Source organism: Nycticebus coucang, chromosome 3, assembly GCF_027406575.1.
Source record: "Nycticebus coucang isolate mNycCou1 chromosome 3, mNycCou1.pri, whole genome shotgun sequence".
In the NCBI taxonomy this organism is placed as follows: domain Eukaryota; kingdom Metazoa; phylum Chordata; class Mammalia; order Primates; family Lorisidae; genus Nycticebus; species Nycticebus coucang.
Window position 1 is genome coordinate 55,896,439 of NC_069782.1, and position 17,577 is coordinate 55,914,015.

Sequence of the window (17,577 nt, forward strand, 5' to 3'; positions counted from 1 at the left end):
AGTGGGCTGTCCCTGCTGAGGCCCCTCCTCTTTCATCGACACAGTGGGCTGTCCCTGCTGAGGCCCCTCCTCTTTCATCTAGGTGGTGGGCTGTCCCTGGTGGCCTTTATTTTAGACCTTGCCCTGGAAGAATAGGAATTAGAATACCCTCTCTCTACCTATCTCTCTCACTTCCCAGAAAGAAAAAACAAAAAAACAAAACAAAAAACCAGGAAGAATTTTATTCAGAAGGGGCATCACTCCCACTAGGCCCCTTCTCATAAAAAGACTATTCAATTACTTTAAAGACTAGCCCCCGAGAGAAGGAGGGCATGGACGCAGGGAGGGAGATCTGGAGGAAGACTCACGGTCACCCCGCAGCTCAGGTCTGTTCAGCTCCCCACACTCCCCAGCTGAGCTTCTCTCTGGGTCTGATGCCAGGAAAAATAGTTCCGACTCCGACTGCAGCTTCTCCTCTGAATGTGATTTAATCTGTTAATATAATTGCAAGTATTTTCCACTTTAACGAAATTTGTCTATATTCCTACTTCCCTGGTACCCCTTCTCCTGTACCTGACAGTGTCTTTAAATTACTCTTTGTTCTTTTTTACTGATATATGAGAGTTGGGAGTAGAAATGAAACATGTGTTTTCTGTCCTGCTATGTTGAGCAAGAATTCCCATTACATCTTTGAATATTTTTGTGAATTTCTCCTTATTTTGAGGCAAACGACTCCTCATGGCTTCCACCGAGGGCCATAGGACCATGCAAACAATTTCTTAATCTCTGTTTCACTTTTCAGCTCTTCAAATGTTGGGAACTAGTGTAATATCCTCCTGTCCTCTCCAAGCTAAATATTTCTAATTACACTAATCCAAGCCTTACTGAACTTTTAGTCTGATCATTCTTATAGTTTTCTTCCAACTTCCTCCACCTCCCTGAAATAATTTAATGCAATTTCTAGGGTACTAAGGCTAGCACTATTACAAGTAACCTCGTCTTTCTTCCTCCATCACATATGTATAATATGTTGTCCAATAACTTACTCCCCTGCCCTAGGCAAATAATGTTATACCACCACCAGCTGCTGTGAAGACTCTATGCAATGTGACATATTTAAAAGTTATGAAATTATGGAAAAATAGAATTTCTGTCTAAGACTTTCTAGGCTCTCCATCATAGCTTCTAACTTGTACATAATTACTTTTTTTTTTTTTTGAGACATAGTCTCACTCTGTCACCCTTGGTAGAGTGCCGTGGTGTAATAGCTAACAGCAACCTCAGACTCTTAAGCTCAAGAGATTCTCTTGCTTCAGCCTTCCCAGTAGCTGGGACTACAGGAAGCTGCCACAACTCCTGGCTTTTTTTTTAGAGATGGGGGTCTCCCTCAGGCTCAGGCTGGTCTCGAACTTGTGAGCTCAGGCAATCACTGTCCTCATTCTCCCAGAATGCAGGGATTACAGGCATGAGCCACTGCACCCAGCCATAATTATGATATTGCTCAAATAAAAGTTATGAAAAACTCTTAGTCATTTTGTGAAGAATTATCCTATGTGTTAAGAAAGAAGTTGGGATAAACTATTCCTAAATTAAAGCATACAGTTGAAGTCACTATACATATATTTTTAAGTGATTTGAAATTGAACTTGAAAACTCCAACACATTTTTCATTTCTTATGAGGAAAAATGAACACTTTTCTAAGAGCCTTGATTGTTTGCATAATTATCGCTAATCAAAATTTAAAATATAACACTTAAAAATCAATAAAAAGAGAATAAAGGCAAGGATTAGACCAATCTAAAAGAGCACAGCTTTGGTAAGTCTCTTGATAGCAACATTTCTTAAAAAATTAAATAAAATATCATCTGACAAAATTACATGCTACAGTTCTCAACTAACACAAAGATCTTTCTGATATGTGTACTTTCCATGAAATACTGTCTGCCCCATTCCTTGAATAACAAATTTGTCAACTGTAAAAGAAAAAGTTTTCTTAATATAGTGATGTATCAGGAAAGATTTTTCTCAGATGTATAAAAACACTAAGACATTTTATAGGAATTTAACAGATGTTTTCAAAACTTATTTATGTGTTTGTTTAAAAAATTAAGAAGCCACTACAGGCTGAATACTGGTGTTTCAGTAATAATGGAAAGAGTTTCAGTCCCTCATCTCAAAGATCTCACTCACATGGATGAAAGACAAATAGATTCATGCTGGTTAAAGTGCCTTTTTTCTACTCTTTGGTTAAGGGAGATAGACTTAAACGCACAGCAAATATGTGCCAGCCTCTGGAAAGTGAAAAACCCAGCATCTTTTCTATTCTCTGGGCCAAATGGTCCATGTCAGTAACACTGTGGAATGTTGGCTGGGAGCAGTTGGAGATGAAAAGTTAGCTGAAGTTAAGAGAAGTTAAGAAGCCATCTCAGGAAAAATCACTCAAGCGTGCCTCCTTATCAGTGAGAGAGGAGATCAGGCCTTCCAGTTTCCCAAGCTGTATGGCCACACCTGCATTCCTGGTATCAGTGGCCCTGCCTTTGCAACTGGATACCCTGACAGCCTCTGTGCTGTGTGCTCCTGCCCTTGCTCTCCTCCCTCTCCTGGAGTCCCCATGCTCCATCCAGTGTCCATGCTCAGCTCACGTGCTGCTTCTCTGGGAAGCTTCACAGGCTCCGGGGTGAGTCAGCTCAGGAGAGGGGTAGTAACAACTGTGAGAAAGACAGAACAGGAAGCCAGTCTCAGTCTAGCTCTTAGAAGATGAGTACGTATGTCAACTTTCTGAACCTTGCTTGTCCTCTTCTATGAAATACACACACTTGCATTGCAGGGCTGTCTTGAAGATTATATACAACAGTGAAGATAAAATCCCAGCACAGACGCCTGTGGCTCAGTGGGTAGGGCACCGGCCCCATATACCTAGGGTGGTGGGTTCAAATCCAGCCCCACCCAAACTGCAACAACAACAACAACAACAAAAAAAAAAATAGCTGGGCATTGTGGCAGGCTATTATAATCCCAGCTGCTCGGGAGGCTGAGTCAAGAGAATTGCCTAAGCCCAGGAGTTGGAGGTTGCTGTGAGCTGTGTGACGCCACGGCACTCTACCAAGGGTGATAAAATGAGACTCTGTCTCTTAAAAATAATAATAATATATAATGCTATATATAATATAAATAATAATTATATATATTATATATATATATATATATCCCAGCAGAGAGAGCATGGTGCGTGGAGAGCACTCAATGAATGCTGTTTCCATCCTCCTTTTAGTCACACCTTTGAATGCCATCAACTTAAAATCTCATGCTTAGATGGACCACGGTTCCTATTTTAGAAATCATTCACATTTATAGTCTTATCAATCGGCCAGGCACCGTGGCTCACACCTATAATCCCAGCACTGCAGGAGGCTGAGGTGGTGGATTGCTTGAGCGTAGGAGTTCAAGACCAGCATGAGCAAGAGTGAGACCCCCGTCTCTACTAAAAATAGAAAAACTATCTCTGCTTTGTAAGGGGCGCCTGTAGTCCCAGCTACTAGGGAAGCTGAGGCAGGAGGATGGCTTTGCTATACTCATTTGCCACTTGGAAGAAAAACTCAGACCCTGCTTCAGGTATAAATCAGATGGTGATTTATTATACCTGCGCAGGCGGGTCACTGCCCAAAGTGAGGAGCATGCTGACTTTTATATCATTTTTGTTGCCATGCAAGCAAGCAAAACAAAAGCAGAAAGTAGCAGTTAGTTAGCTCACGGGGTAGGTCAGGGTGGGGCTACAGTCAGGGGGTCTCGTTGGCTCAGGGGGTTACATCGTGGCAGCTGGCATGAGGACAAACTTAGCTTGGGAAATTTTGCTTGAGTAAGCTTTCCACCATTGTTTAGCCATTACTAGGGGGTTGGGGTAAGTTCTACTATTGTTTTACATGTGGCTGGAAGTTTTTTGGGAACCCAGGGAACTTCCTTGTTCTGAAACCTGTTCTCAGAATTAACCCAAGTGGGGGGCACACTGGGGACCAAGGCTGATACAGGCTGAGACAGTTAGGGACCTTTAGGGGTCCTTTTGCTAGGGTACTACAGCTTAAGCCAAAAGAGGTTGAGGTTGCTATGAGCTATGATGATGCACTCAACCCCAGGGTGACATAGTGAGACACTGTCTCAAAAAAAAAAAAAAATTTTACATTTATAAATCAAAGCTTATTAAAGATTCTCCAAATACTTACAAAGATGTTTGATATAAAGTATAACCATTAAATTATTAGGATCATTTATTTGAAATGTATGCATGCAATATTTTCAAAGACCCTGATCAAAAGCCTCAACACTGTGTGTGACAATCTATTGATTTTATATGGGTGTCGTGTTATATTCCTAGCAATCACATCTGGTCTTTTACCTGCTTTACAAACTCAGAGGTAGAGCAAGAAGTACACAGCAAATTGAAAGCAAAGATTTCCAGAAGACAATACCCTATGAAAGCAGTAATTACCATATTTAATATTTAATAACACTCTGCATCTCTCCAAGCCTTTAGCCCACGTCTGCGTTCATTACTACTCACAGCCTCCCCGTGGCAGTGGCGTCCCAACTTCCAGAACTGTGTGCACAAGTCCTTTAATATCGGTGTAGCAGAATGATGCTGGGTATGTTTTTTGTTCATTTGTTCGGTTTTGTTTTGAATAGGAGGTTAGGAATATGGAATACTCCTAAACAAGCCAGACATTCCTATGCCTTTCTAAATAGTAGTTGTTCCATGTATTTATATATGTATTTTTTGGGAGGGGGGTCAAGTTTTCAGTTTTGAGAAATTTGAAAATTATCTATGTCTTACTCAGTCACTTACTCACTAATTATTTATTAAAGTAATAGTTAAAAACACAAACTCTACCTAATGTGCACAGTGTGAGGGTGTCAGCTGCCCCCTGGGTAAAGGGCTCAGGTACAACTTGAACTTTATCTTAGAAATGGAAACAATGTAACTTGAACATTTGTATCCTCATATTAATCTGATATAAAACAAACAAAAAACAAACTCTTGAGTGGGAAGCCTGGGTTCAAAATCCAACTCTACCCTTACTAACTATGGGGCCTTGGGTGTCTTGCTGTGCCTTATGGACTACTGTGTGTATCGAGCCCCCCCATTCATATGCTAAGGCCTCAGCTGACAATGAGACAGTATTAGGAGGTGAGGCCTTTGGGAGGGGAGTGGGCTCAGAGGAGGTCATGAGGGCAAGGACCCCATCACCCCATCATATAAGAAGCACAATAGACTGGAGCTTTCTCTCTCTGTAACAGGTGGAAACACAGCAAGAAGGCAGCTGTCTGAGTCAGAAAGAAGCCCTCCCCAGAAACAGCTCTGCCACCACCCTGGTCTTGGACTTAGCTGACTAGGGTACCGTGTCTAAGGTTTAGCTTCCCCATCTTACAGATGGGGATAAAAATACCACCTGCCTCACAAGGCTGCAGGGAGCAGTGCCTGGCATGTGATTACTGTTCCTAATTACCAGGAACTGTTGTTGTTAACTGTTATTTCAGGTCCAGGCACTGAGATGCAATGGTGGATAAAAATGCTTTGAAAATATTAAGTAGGTGAGTAACGCAAATCTTAATAGAGAGAAGCCATAAACACAGACGTTAGGAAACCCAGGTGGTTTTCATAAACGGCTGATGTCAGAGCACAGCAATTTTTAAACATTCATATGACGAAGCTTCAGTGACTCATTTGCTTGAATCAGAAAGAAATAGAAAAGTAAAATTAGCCAGTATCACAAAAGACAAACCAATGAAATTAAACCGAGTACTGATAGCTTTGTACACAAACGTGACTTTTACAACTTGGCTCTGGTATGAATCCTTTAAAAAGAAAAAGCTTATGAACCTTATTTAATTATTACCCAAATACACTGACTCTCCAATGAGGTCATGTTTGGAAATATATAGATCAACAATTAAACAATTTAAAACCATAAGAAAATCTTAAATTCTTCAGCCAAACTTTATCACAAAATTGAGAGAAATGTGATGTAAACATTAGGGGCAGGCATACTGTGAACTGCATTGCTGTGCTGTGCTACCCTCAAAGCACAGCACAAACCAGTCTAGCCACTGCTCTAAGTTCTCACACTGCTAAAATACTTGAGAGAGCCTCCTTCAATATTTACATCTGCCTCTAAGAACATAAGTCTTAATTTTAAATACTGATATTTTCTTTTTCAGTTCTTACAAATGTGTGTTCTGTGAAAAGGGGTATTTAGAAAGCATTACAAGCTAACGCTGTGGGGGAACTATTAAGGAAGGTGTTTAAAGAATGAATGCAAGTAGTGGGTTCAAACCCGGCCTCGGCCAAACTGCAACCAAAAAATAGCCGGACGTTGTGGCAGGCGCCTGTAGTTCCAGCTGCTTGGGAGGCTGAGGCAAGAGAATCACGTAAGCCCAAAAGCTTGGAGGTTGCTGTGAGCCGTGTGACGTGATGGCACTCTACCGAGGGTGGTAAAGTGAGACTCTGTCTCTACAAAAAAAAAAAAAAAAAGAATGAATACAAGTAATTGATACAAATTAAAAATAGCACAGCAGACTCAGAGAGGCTGCAGGAAACAAATGGTTTCTTGCAATTGAGAAAAAGCCAATGTGTGCATTTCACTGTGATTCCTCTTTTATTTTCCCAGAGATGATGACATGTTAGGAAGAACCGTGGATACTTAGAAAGTGAATTAGTATTAAGAAATGCCTTTTCTGATATCCCATAGTAATATTGTAATACTGTCTCCACTGTGAAGGAAATTAAGGGTTGGTTCCTTTAACAACTAATAAAATAGGACCACTGATGATAGAAAAACCAGACAGAATGGTAAAGCCGTTTCTCAAAATACTGTCATGAGAAGCTGCCGTTAGTAGTTGGGAATCCCAAACGCACAACCACAGGTAACCTCTGAAAATCCAGGAGCAAACCTCACACAGTCTGTGTCATAGACACACACATACACCAACCCCTCTTTCTTTTTCTATTAAAAGTAATGATTGATAAAGGTGAATATTAGCTGTTATTTGAAAGTTCCTCAGCACATAAGTATTATGTTACCTTAGATGTTGGATTATTTGAATAGTGAATTAAATTTAATAATTCTCCTTATTGTGAGCTTTGGTTTTGGCAAAAACAGAAAAGTGCAAGGGCAAGTGTGTGCCCTTTGACACACTAACTCAGGCTCTCTCAGCAGTAGCTCCTGGAGGTCACAGACAGAACAGTCTTTATCACCTACTGTTCCTCCCAACGGGGTTCCTTTCTGGAGGAAATGCATCCCTAAGCATTACCAGACAGATCCCAGGTTTTAACATACCTATGTAGATTGTCTTTTTGATGTTGTAATAAATTACCACACATTTAGTGGCTTAACCAATCATTATTTTACTTTTTTTAGGTTAGAGGTTCAACACAGGTCTCGGTAGGTTAAAATCAAGGTGTCAGGGCGGCGCCTGTGGCTCAAGGAGTAGGGCACCAGTCCCATATGCCGGAGGTGGTGGGTTCAAACCCAGCCCCAGCCAGGAAAAAAAAAAAAAAAAAAATCAAGGTGTCAGCAGGACCACATTTCTCCTGCCTTCTTCCACTTTTAATTATTTTACCATTATGCTGGGTCCACCAGGACAATCCAAGATAAACCCCCCCATCTCTCAAAGCCAGCCAGCCAGCGGCATTACTCCCATGCGCGACTTTACTTCCCCTCAGCCATGCATGTCAGTCTGCTCTGGGTACCACAACAAAAGCACCACAGACTAGTGGCATAAGCAACAGAAATTTATTTTCTCACAACTCTGGAAGCTGGTGAAGTCCAAGATCGAAGTGCCATCTGGTGAGGCCCCTCTTCCTGATTTGCGGACTTGTGCACGGTCACTGCCCTCATAAGGCTTTTCCCTATGAGCTCTGCTGTCTGTCCCTCTTCTTCTAAGGACATCAGTCCCATGGGATTAGGGCCTACCCTTGCAACCTTTTTTAACCCCAATTACCTCCCTAAAATCCCTGTCTGCAAATACAGTCACATGGAGGGCTAGGGCTTCAATGTATGAATTTGGCGGGAGGTGGCAGGGTCACAATGCTGACTATTCACAAATTCTGGGGATGAGGACATGGACATCTCTGGCAGAACCATTGTTCTGACTGCCACTATGGTATACTCTGGATTGCAGACACATGCTGGTGATGTGTCTCTGAGCTCAAAGGAGGGAGCAAGCGTGAATCTGAGCCCAGACAGGGTGAGCAGGAGGAGGACAGACTCTGCATAGGGCAACCACTCTTTGGCCTTTGTACCCAAAGTGGTTATAATAGAAGCTTGGAGGACTTCCAGAGAACCAGCCTCCCTCTCTGGCCCCGGTCTAGGGAGATCACTAGTAGCAGTGATCGGCATGGGGTAGGGCCCTCCAACCTGCTGGGCTAGGCTAGTCACAACATGGTGGCAACTCACGGAGCCTGGATGTCATTCCCAAATGATTAAAGACACATGCTGAGCAGGTCCTGGCCAGAGCAGGTGGGTCAAGCCCTCTATGCTGGGTTTTAAATTTTGCATTTCAAAATAGCATAATGCACTGAAGACACTACTGTTTATAAAGGAGCATGTCTCAGAAAAGTCCAGACAGAAGCTGACTTCCAGAGCAAGAAAAACCGCCCATCTTTCTATTCTCTTTTTATCATTCATGGAGGTCACTGGGTTAATCAACCTTGTTACTCATCATTTGTCCGTTGGATCACACAAGAATGTGGCCATCTTGATAAAAAGCCTCACTGTTTTTCAAAGGAAATAATTAGTCCTGACAGTAAGAGACTTGCTGATTCCAAGCCTAAATAGAGACATAGTGCCTCAAATACTGAAAGCACTCAAAGTACTCACAGCTGCTGTCCACCCTGCGTCTCTACTCGGCTGCCCTCCTCCTGGCCAAAAGCTTGCTGGTGCATTTCTACCAGGAATGAGTTACCATTCCCGTGTCACCCAAAGGATCAAATGCAGAAAGTATAAAATAATGGAGATGAAGATGATAAAGAAGTACTTTTCTCCTCCTCTCACCCCTTTGAAGACAGACAGACATACAAACAAATGTCATATGAAAGAACAAATTAGCAAGCTGCACTGGTGTTAATAAAATCGTATATGTTGTTCCTGATATGTTGACTCCTAAAGGAAAAACCTGTACATTAGCTGAGATCTGGTCTCAACCACATCCTGAACACAATGTCCATACATCAAGATAAGACATGAAGCACCGAGCTGGGAATAAGGGAAGTCTGTGCTGGTGAGACTCTGCTCACCAACCGTAGCATTATTCCTCAATGAACCCGGAGCAAACTTCATAGTCACAAGGCAGGATTCAGACATGGCAGCACAAACAATATACACTTGCCCTCCTGGCATAAAACATTTCTAATTTTTCCCTCTCCACTTGCCATTTCTAATTTTTCCCTCTCCACTTGCTGTCTTTACTCCCTCCAAACATGCATGGCCTTACACCCCGGGATAAACAGCTGTGGGGCATCAGGTCTGTGCCAGTGCTGTTTAAGGCAACAGAAAATACAAAGGTACCAAGAACTAACATAATGTAAATTATACGTAATGAGGGAGCCAGAGAAATAATGGTTAAATGGATAAACAAGATTTTACTAGATACTCAACAATGCTAAAAAACAAACAACAACAACAACAAAACCCAAACAAACAAACAAAAAAACCCCAAGGTAATGTGATGGAGAAAACCCAGGAGTGGGAAATGGGCCTGGTAGTGTTCAGGGAAGTGAGATCTGAGCAGACAGGGCCCCATCTATATCATAAATGGTAAGGCACTGAGCGTGCAAGGAAAAAAAGGAGAAGTGTTCCAGCAGAGGGAGTGAGCAGTGCAAAGGGCCTGAGGCAGGGAAGAGACTGAGGTGTTCAGGGAACCAACAGGAAATAGATGTGGCTGCAACAAACTGAGCTGGGCAAGAGTGGAACCAAGTAAGGTTGGAAAGAAAGACGAGCCAGGTTGCAGAGGGTTTTGAAGGGCTTGTCAGGAATAGCCCATTTTATCCTTAGTGTGAACGTTAAGCAGAAGGGACTGGGCTCTGATGTACTCCGCCAGTCATCCCCGTCTCCATCTGCCCGGTTCACTGCTGGCATCTGTGAGCCCATCTGCACCCTGCTCGCGATTTCCTCATCCCTGGCCCCACTTTAGCCCCTGGATAACATATTCCTTTTCCTGTACCCTCTCGGAACCTCTGTCTGAAAGGGCACTTCCCTGGGGACACTCCCCTGACACCCTGCCCTCGTCAGTCACTCACAGATTTTCACCGAGGCCCCTGCTGAGCCCCGCACTTCAGCGGTCCCTGGAGCTCACGGTACGCAGACCCCGCCCTGCCTTCCTGGAAGCCCAAGTCTGCGGGCCGCACGCTGCAGTCTGAGGTCTCTGACCGCCGGGACAGACGCGGGCACATGGGGCTCCGCGGGAGCCGCGCTGTCAGCCTGAGACCTGCACAGCTCCTGAGCTTGGGGCCCGCGGGCACCCGAGAAGGGGTCGGGGACTGGAGCGCGGGGCGGGACCAGGAGGAGAGGCGGGGCCGGCGGGGACAGGACTGTGGGGTGGGGCCGGTAGGAGGGGCGGGGCCGGGCTGAGGGGCGGGGCCGGCGGGGAGTGGACCGTGGGGTGGGGCCGGTAGGAGGGGCGGGGCCGGCGGGGACTGGAGCGCGGGACAAGCCGGGCGGAGGGGCGGGGCCAGCGCCCGGCTCGCAGCAGTCTTCTTTTGCTTTTATTCTTTCCCTTCTCAGTATTTTTCTTCGTGTTTTTTTTTAGAGAGTCTTACTTCGTCGCTCTCAGTAGGGTGCCGTGACGTTACAGCTCACAGCAACCTCCAACTCCTGGGCTCAGGCGATTCTAGCTGGAACTACAGGCGCCCGCCACAAGGCCCGGCTATTTTTTGTTGCAGTTTGGCCGGGGCCAGCTTCGAACCCGCCACCCTCGGTATATGGGGCCCGCGCCCTACCCACTGAGCCACAGGCGCCGCCCTTCCTAATAGTGTATTGGGTTATTAAAGATATTGTTAAAATGCGAATGATTATTGTGAAAACGGATGAAAATATGTAAGGAAATTAAACGTAGAACCAACTACCTGTTAACACATTGACGTTACTTTCTTCTGTCATTTTCCCTCTGCCATCTCTGCCTTTGCCTCTGCCTGTTTTGTGTCCTAATTTGTTTTTTGTTGTATTTCTCTCCTTCCTTCCTTCCTTCCTCCCTCCCTTCCTTCCTCCCTCTCTTCTTTCCTTTCTTTTTCTTTTCTTCCTTCGTTCTTTCATTTTCTCTTTCTTCCTTCCTTTCCTTCTTTCTTTTCTATCTTGCTTAATGTTAATTACACTATACAACTTTTGTCCATGAAAACATAAATTCGTCACAATTTATTAATCTATCCCTGTTGATGGATACAAGTATTTTCCCTGAGTTTGTACTATTAGATATTATTATGTACACAACTTTTTGTTTACAACATGGATTACTTCTGGTAGATTTATGGAAGGAGAATTGTAAGATAAAAACAAAATGAGGATTTCTAAAGCTCTCCCTGCAGATGGCCAAGCTACCCTCCAGAAAGGTTCTGCTAATTGTACCCAGCAGCTTCCAGTGAGGGTTTAGGGTCACCGCATGCTCCTGCTAGCAATGAGCAGCATTGTTTCATTAATAGTTTATAGCTCCTGGATGAAAAATAAACTCACTGATGCAATTTACATTACCTTGACGCACAATTTTGAATTGTTTTGATTGATTTATTTTGCTCATGTAAATGTTTTAATATGCCATTGCCTGTTTTTTTTTTTTTTTTTACTGGGTTATTAGTGTTTTTCTTATTGATTTGAAATGTCCTTTAGAGATTAATTACATTCCATCTGTAATTTCTATATAGTCAGGTTTTTTAAAATGCATTTTTCTTTCTTTCAATGTATAGGAGAGGGAAAAATACATTTTTTTCAGCATAGGTTTCTCTAGTTATAAAAATAACAACACAAATCCTCGCAGGGTCTCAACCCCACTCACCTCCCTTCTGAACAGAGCCTGTGGTGTGGAACCATTGCTATTCCTGTTAACTTCTCTCTCTCTAACGTCTCCCAGATAGCTGGGACTCCTCTGCCTGTGAGTCATTTGGCTCCCTCCCAGTTTTTCTCCACAGGAAACCAGAATGACTATTTCAAAGTCTATTTTCAATGCACCAATGGCTTCCTGCCTACTCCCACGGTTTAGATGGCCCTGTGGACTCTCCCCCTCCATGGTGTCCCCTTCTCCTGGCTCATCACACCCCAGAGCACAGACCTTCTCTCTGGTCCTGGAGTCCACACCCAGGGTTTTGCTCCCCGGGGTTTGGAACCCTTTCCTTCAGAACACCACATAAAGGCCACCGTCCCAGAAGGGCATTATTCTTCCTCACATCATCTAGCTACTGTTCCTGCCTGGCACTTCTCACAAATCGTAACTCTCATTTTGTGATCACCTGTGTAACATCCACCAAAATGTGGCATCCACACACCACCTATGCTTTGTTTGCCAGTGTGTGCCCAGCGGAAGGGGTGTAAGGGAACAAAGGACAGGAGTCTGCTGCTTTTCTTAACTCAGTTCCACCCACCTGGTCATTAGCAAAAATCCCGTCCAGATGTGAATGAAGAGAAAGGTCCCAAGAGTTAGCTTTGGTAAGGGTGACCTTGCCCACGCTTAGGTTAAGGAGGGCTTTGAGGGTGAGGTGATGTTCCACCAGTGCTGAGTCCCACAGGACAAGGCAGAGACCGCACATGCATAGTGACTGTAACCACAGGCACATTTGAGGAAACCGCAGGATGACAAGGCCCACCTTTCCAAAAGAATCATTCCCACTTCCTCACTCAGCAGCACACTCTTTGCCCAACCCCTGTGCATCATGCTCAAAAGTAATACACACAGGTGCTCAATCAGATGAATGGACGATATAAGATATGCCTCAATCAGAGCAATTCTCTTTTCCTAGAAGGTCCCTTTTTCTCTCTACCAATGTGAATGTCCTCAAGCCCTGCACCCTCTCTAAGCCAGTCGTATCCAGCAGCAACACAGATGGCCTGTGGTTACTCTGAACTTCTGTCTCTCTTTGATTGCAAATTGTTTAATGTTTAATCTTGTCTTCCCAATTAAACATAAAATCTTCAAGGCAGACACCGATCTCTTCTTCTCATTCTCCTCTTTGCCTTCTTTTATAATTATTGTTGTTGTTGTTGTTTTGTTTTGGTAAACTCAAAAAAACAAACAAACAAACATAGATTAGATGTTTAATTTCTAGGAAGGAAGGAAAGAAAGGAGGAGGGGACAGAGAGGGGCAACCCAGCACCAGGAGTCGCTCTCTTTGGTGGAATTTGGCTTAGCTGAACTCTGTACAAGCTTCCCTTGCCCTCATCCCCCACCCACACACACACAGTTTTTATTTTTTATTTTGTTTTGTTTTTGAGACAGACTCACTACGTCACTCTCAGTAGAGTGCTGTAACATCACAGCTCACAGCAACCTCAAACTCTTGGGCTTAAGTGATTCTCTTGCCTCATCCTTCCAAGTAGCTGGGACTACAGGCACCAATCGCCACAAGGACCAGCTATTTGTGTGTGTGTGTGTGTCATTGTTGTTTTAGCAGGCCAGGCTGGGTTCGAATCCGCCAGCCTTGGTGGATGTGGCCGGCGCCCTAGCCACTGAGCTATGGGTGCTGCCCACACACACAGTTTTTACAATCTATTAAATATAAAATTTCTTGCAAAAAGTTTCAATGAATAAATATTACTCAAAGGCTTCACATTTTCAGCCAAAGATAAACAGCTTAACATACTTCATACTCTGCAACCAAAGGCATTAACTTTCAACACTTTCTTTTTTCATGCAGAGCAATTACTACAACTCCCTTTGAAGCAATGTAGCAAAGCAGACACCAAAATAGCAACAACAGTTTCCATACAAAAAGAAACACCCCTGTTATTTCTATCTTGATACAGATATTCCTGACTTGGGGCAAGGATACATGCTGATAAAACCCTGGTAAATTGCAAATGTTGTAAATTGAAAAGGCATTTAATACTGGGATGAACCCACTATAAAAAAAAAAATTAAACAGACCCCTTGCAGACTGGGGACTCTGCCGGTCTTTCTGCATCATAAAAGGGCCCTTCTATCCATCTGCTTTAAATGTCCACCCTCACTCTCTGGTCCAATTGGCCATCTCTTACAAACACTTCAAATTGCTCTCCCCTCACCTACTCTTATCCTTCTCAGTACATTTTTCTAAAGACAGAGCCAATCTGCTCCTGGCATTTCCCCCTTAAAAATTCCTTGGTTGCGAACTTGTGTATAGGATAAAGACCAAAATATTTAACAGCCCTACAAGCTAGGCACAATCTGGTGCCCAGCCACTGCATCCTGGCTCTCTGGGCTCGGGATACACTGCCCAGCTTGTTTCCTGGCTCCAGGGTCCCTGCCAGTGCTCTTCCACCTCAGCTGAATTGCTTATTTCCTAGGGAAGCCGTCCTGCACCCACACAAGACAGTATCCGCCACCGCTGCACCCCGAGTTTTTCCTCACAGCACTTACTACATCTGCAATTGCATGTTTGTTCATGTAATTATACAACGCCTGCCTTCCCAACCAGTCTAAAAACTACCTATAGACAGGAACTAGGTCTTTGCTCACCATTTTATATCCCTAGTGTCTACAACAGAACTTGGCATGTAGTAGGCATTTAATAAATATTTTGACAACTGAATGCCACTGCAATGGATATTAATATGGTTCTATTACTTGGATATCTTTTTTTAAAATTTAAGCCTCCCCTAGGCAAAATTCTAACAAATAGAATTCTAAGGAAAGAGAAAGTTGAGTATTCTTCTTCGCATAAAAGTACAACAAATTAGCCCAACCTAAATTTGCCCATACATTTATTTACTGCTGGTCTGTAAACATTGCTTATAATTTATCACATTTCCCTCCAATAACTGAAAATAATTTAATAAATGTTTATGTCAATGATTTGGTCCTATTTGTGGGCTTTTGTTTTGCAAATAGCACACTTCATTTTTGCAAATGAAGAAACACTCTTGCTAAGTGGCATTTAAAGCTCCTTAATTTAGGAGAGGAGATAACTTGGGACAAAAAGCAAGGAAAGACACAATATTTTAGTTTGTAAAATTGATTTATTTACAGTTTGGTACTTTAAATTTGTATTTGAAATTTTTATTTTTATTTATTTCCCTGGCAGTCATTTTATATTTTCTTAAATATGGAGGCAAAAGATAGAAAACCTGAGTAAATTTAAAGAGAGATTTACCTGCTGCTACAGTCAGTAAAAATTTAACTTTTAATCCCTGAGAACTAGCAAGGTGTCAAAATATTTTAATACATTCAAATGTAAAAAAAAATCTAAAGAACATAGAAAATAAAGTTATAAAGCTACTATAGCCTCCCCATGAAATGCAATGAGAAGTCCTCTTTCAGAGTAACTGAGGTTGTGCACAGGTGTTTAAAGTTACTAAGTGCACTTAAAGAGACCAAGATAGTATAGTCCTCATGTTTTTGGTAGTCTGTCCCATATGAAAAATATTCCTGCAAATTGATACATAATTTATTTAAATAACATAAATGCCCATTGCTTGTTCAAATTTCCCCCCTTTCTAAATTTGTGTGAAATGTGGTTAGGGATTTTCCTTTACTGCCCAAGATCAACATTAGCTATTTACAACCTAAACCTCAAATCTTGTGTTTTTGCAAAGTCATTTTGAAGCAAGTCCTTTGGCTTCCTCAAATATCAAATGAGGATAATTACAGCCCACAGAAATGTGTAAGGATAAAGTGTTGTTCACAGGAACACCAAGACATCTGTGAAAGGCCTGAGTAAGTAGTGATGCTCTCTGGGACAAGTAATGCATTACAATACATTCCTGCCACTCCCGCCATGGCTTGTTAATACTCCTAACATGCCAGTTTTCTTTGGAAGAGTAAATATTAATTCACTAGTTTACTCATTAAACTTCCTTGAGATAAAAGACAATGGCAACCATTCTTCCCCATTCTGCCCACAGAAATACATGAAATGTGCCACAGATTTTAAGAATGTGACCAAAATAGTAAGTCAGAGTCAAATCAAATCAACAAACCAAAAACTGTGCAGTAAGATGCAATTTTCTTAGGCGTCTGCAACACATCAGGAGTCATTTTTCATTTGGTACAAAGTTAAAGTGTCACTAATAACAAGGGTTTATGTGCCTAACGGCCCAAAGGAAGGGTAATATGACTCAACTTTTAAAAAAGGAAACCAACCAAAACAATAAAGCCAGATACAAATCTCTCTTAATGCTGTCTTTCCAAAACAGAAAATAGTCAAACCAACTTTCCTTTCTTTAAAAGACCAACATTAAGTGTTAGCGAGGAACATTTCCTAGTGCTGATTTGAAGGCAACTTTGAAGTTCTAAGAATATTTGTGTAGCTGTTAATTCCAAAAGTTAAAAAAAAAAATATGGAGAATGAAACAGAATAGAGCAAGAAAGAGCTCTGAAAGATTTGAAATAAGGAAAGAGAATGTGTATGAACTATCCTCCACTCTGAGTCAGTCTGTCAGGTCTGAACAATAAATTGTAAATTGCTGCTTTAGCACCAACTTTCAATTTTATGCACAAGGCACATCTCTTAAAAATTTCTTCTAAATATAGTGGATTTTTTTGGTTAGTTTCTGGGGTTTGCACTGCACATGAGCTTTGAGAAGCAAAAGGGATAATAATGAAATCTATGTCATGAGCTAGGATAGGACATGGCTGGCTCAGGAGTGCTGAGACAAATCCACTACTGACACAAGAAGCCGCAAGAGTCTTCCCATGGCTGTTGGTGCCCAAAGATACATAAATAAAAATGTGTGGCCGTTCTTTCCACAAGAGGGAAATATCTGACTCCTGAAGACCCCTGCATGGCAGACAAACCATGCGGCAGATGCTCCCTGTGACTGTCAGCTCCGAGCTTGGTAATACTGAGCCTGACAAATCACAAGCGAGTCGCAGGCCACAGGCCTGACGTTCTGACCCAGCCAGGACAGGAGGCCCTAACACCCCAAAAATGTGCGCCAGAGAGACCAGCAGGTACAAAAACTGCAAAATCATGAGCTTTATAAAGCATGGGGTGGGGCTGGTAAGAGCACATATGAATGGCTTAGGAGAACTTGTGCACAGCAAAGAAGGAAGGTTAGTGGGGAACAGCTGACAGTCGCTCCCACAGCTCAAGTGCCACCTTAAAAAGATAAGAAGCTCTTGCATGATAAAGAACTTGGCAGAGGCCATCCAGACAAAAATTAACATAAAAATATTAAAGGTAAAGGCATAGAATATTTTGAGAAAAACAAGAGCTGCCTACTAAAATTTTAGTCTAACTTGAAATCTACAGTTATATTGAACTCCTGAATTCATTGCTAAGGACCTGGTAGAATGGATTATTTTAACTTCTCAAGACACTGATATAGAGCTATCTATGTAGCATTCTAAACCTTCTGAGCTAACAGTCCAAGAATAATACCAGAAATAGAGCAGGAGTTAAATTACAGTTAGAAAAGGGGAGAAAAGTA

The 17,577-nt window shown here is 42.5% G+C and overlaps 1 long non-coding RNA gene across 1 annotated transcript; it reads right to left on the minus strand.

Annotated features, from left to right (window-relative positions):
* Positions 1-235: 235 nt before the first annotated feature.
* On the minus strand, positions 236-10,483 carry LOC128582416 (uncharacterized). Its single transcript, XR_008379045.1, has 3 exons — positions 10,269-10,483; positions 2,623-2,688; positions 236-471 (listed from the first exon to the last, which is right to left on the minus strand). It is a non-coding gene; the product is annotated as an uncharacterized LOC128582416 (long non-coding RNA).
* Positions 10,484-17,577: the final 7,094 nt, after the last annotated feature.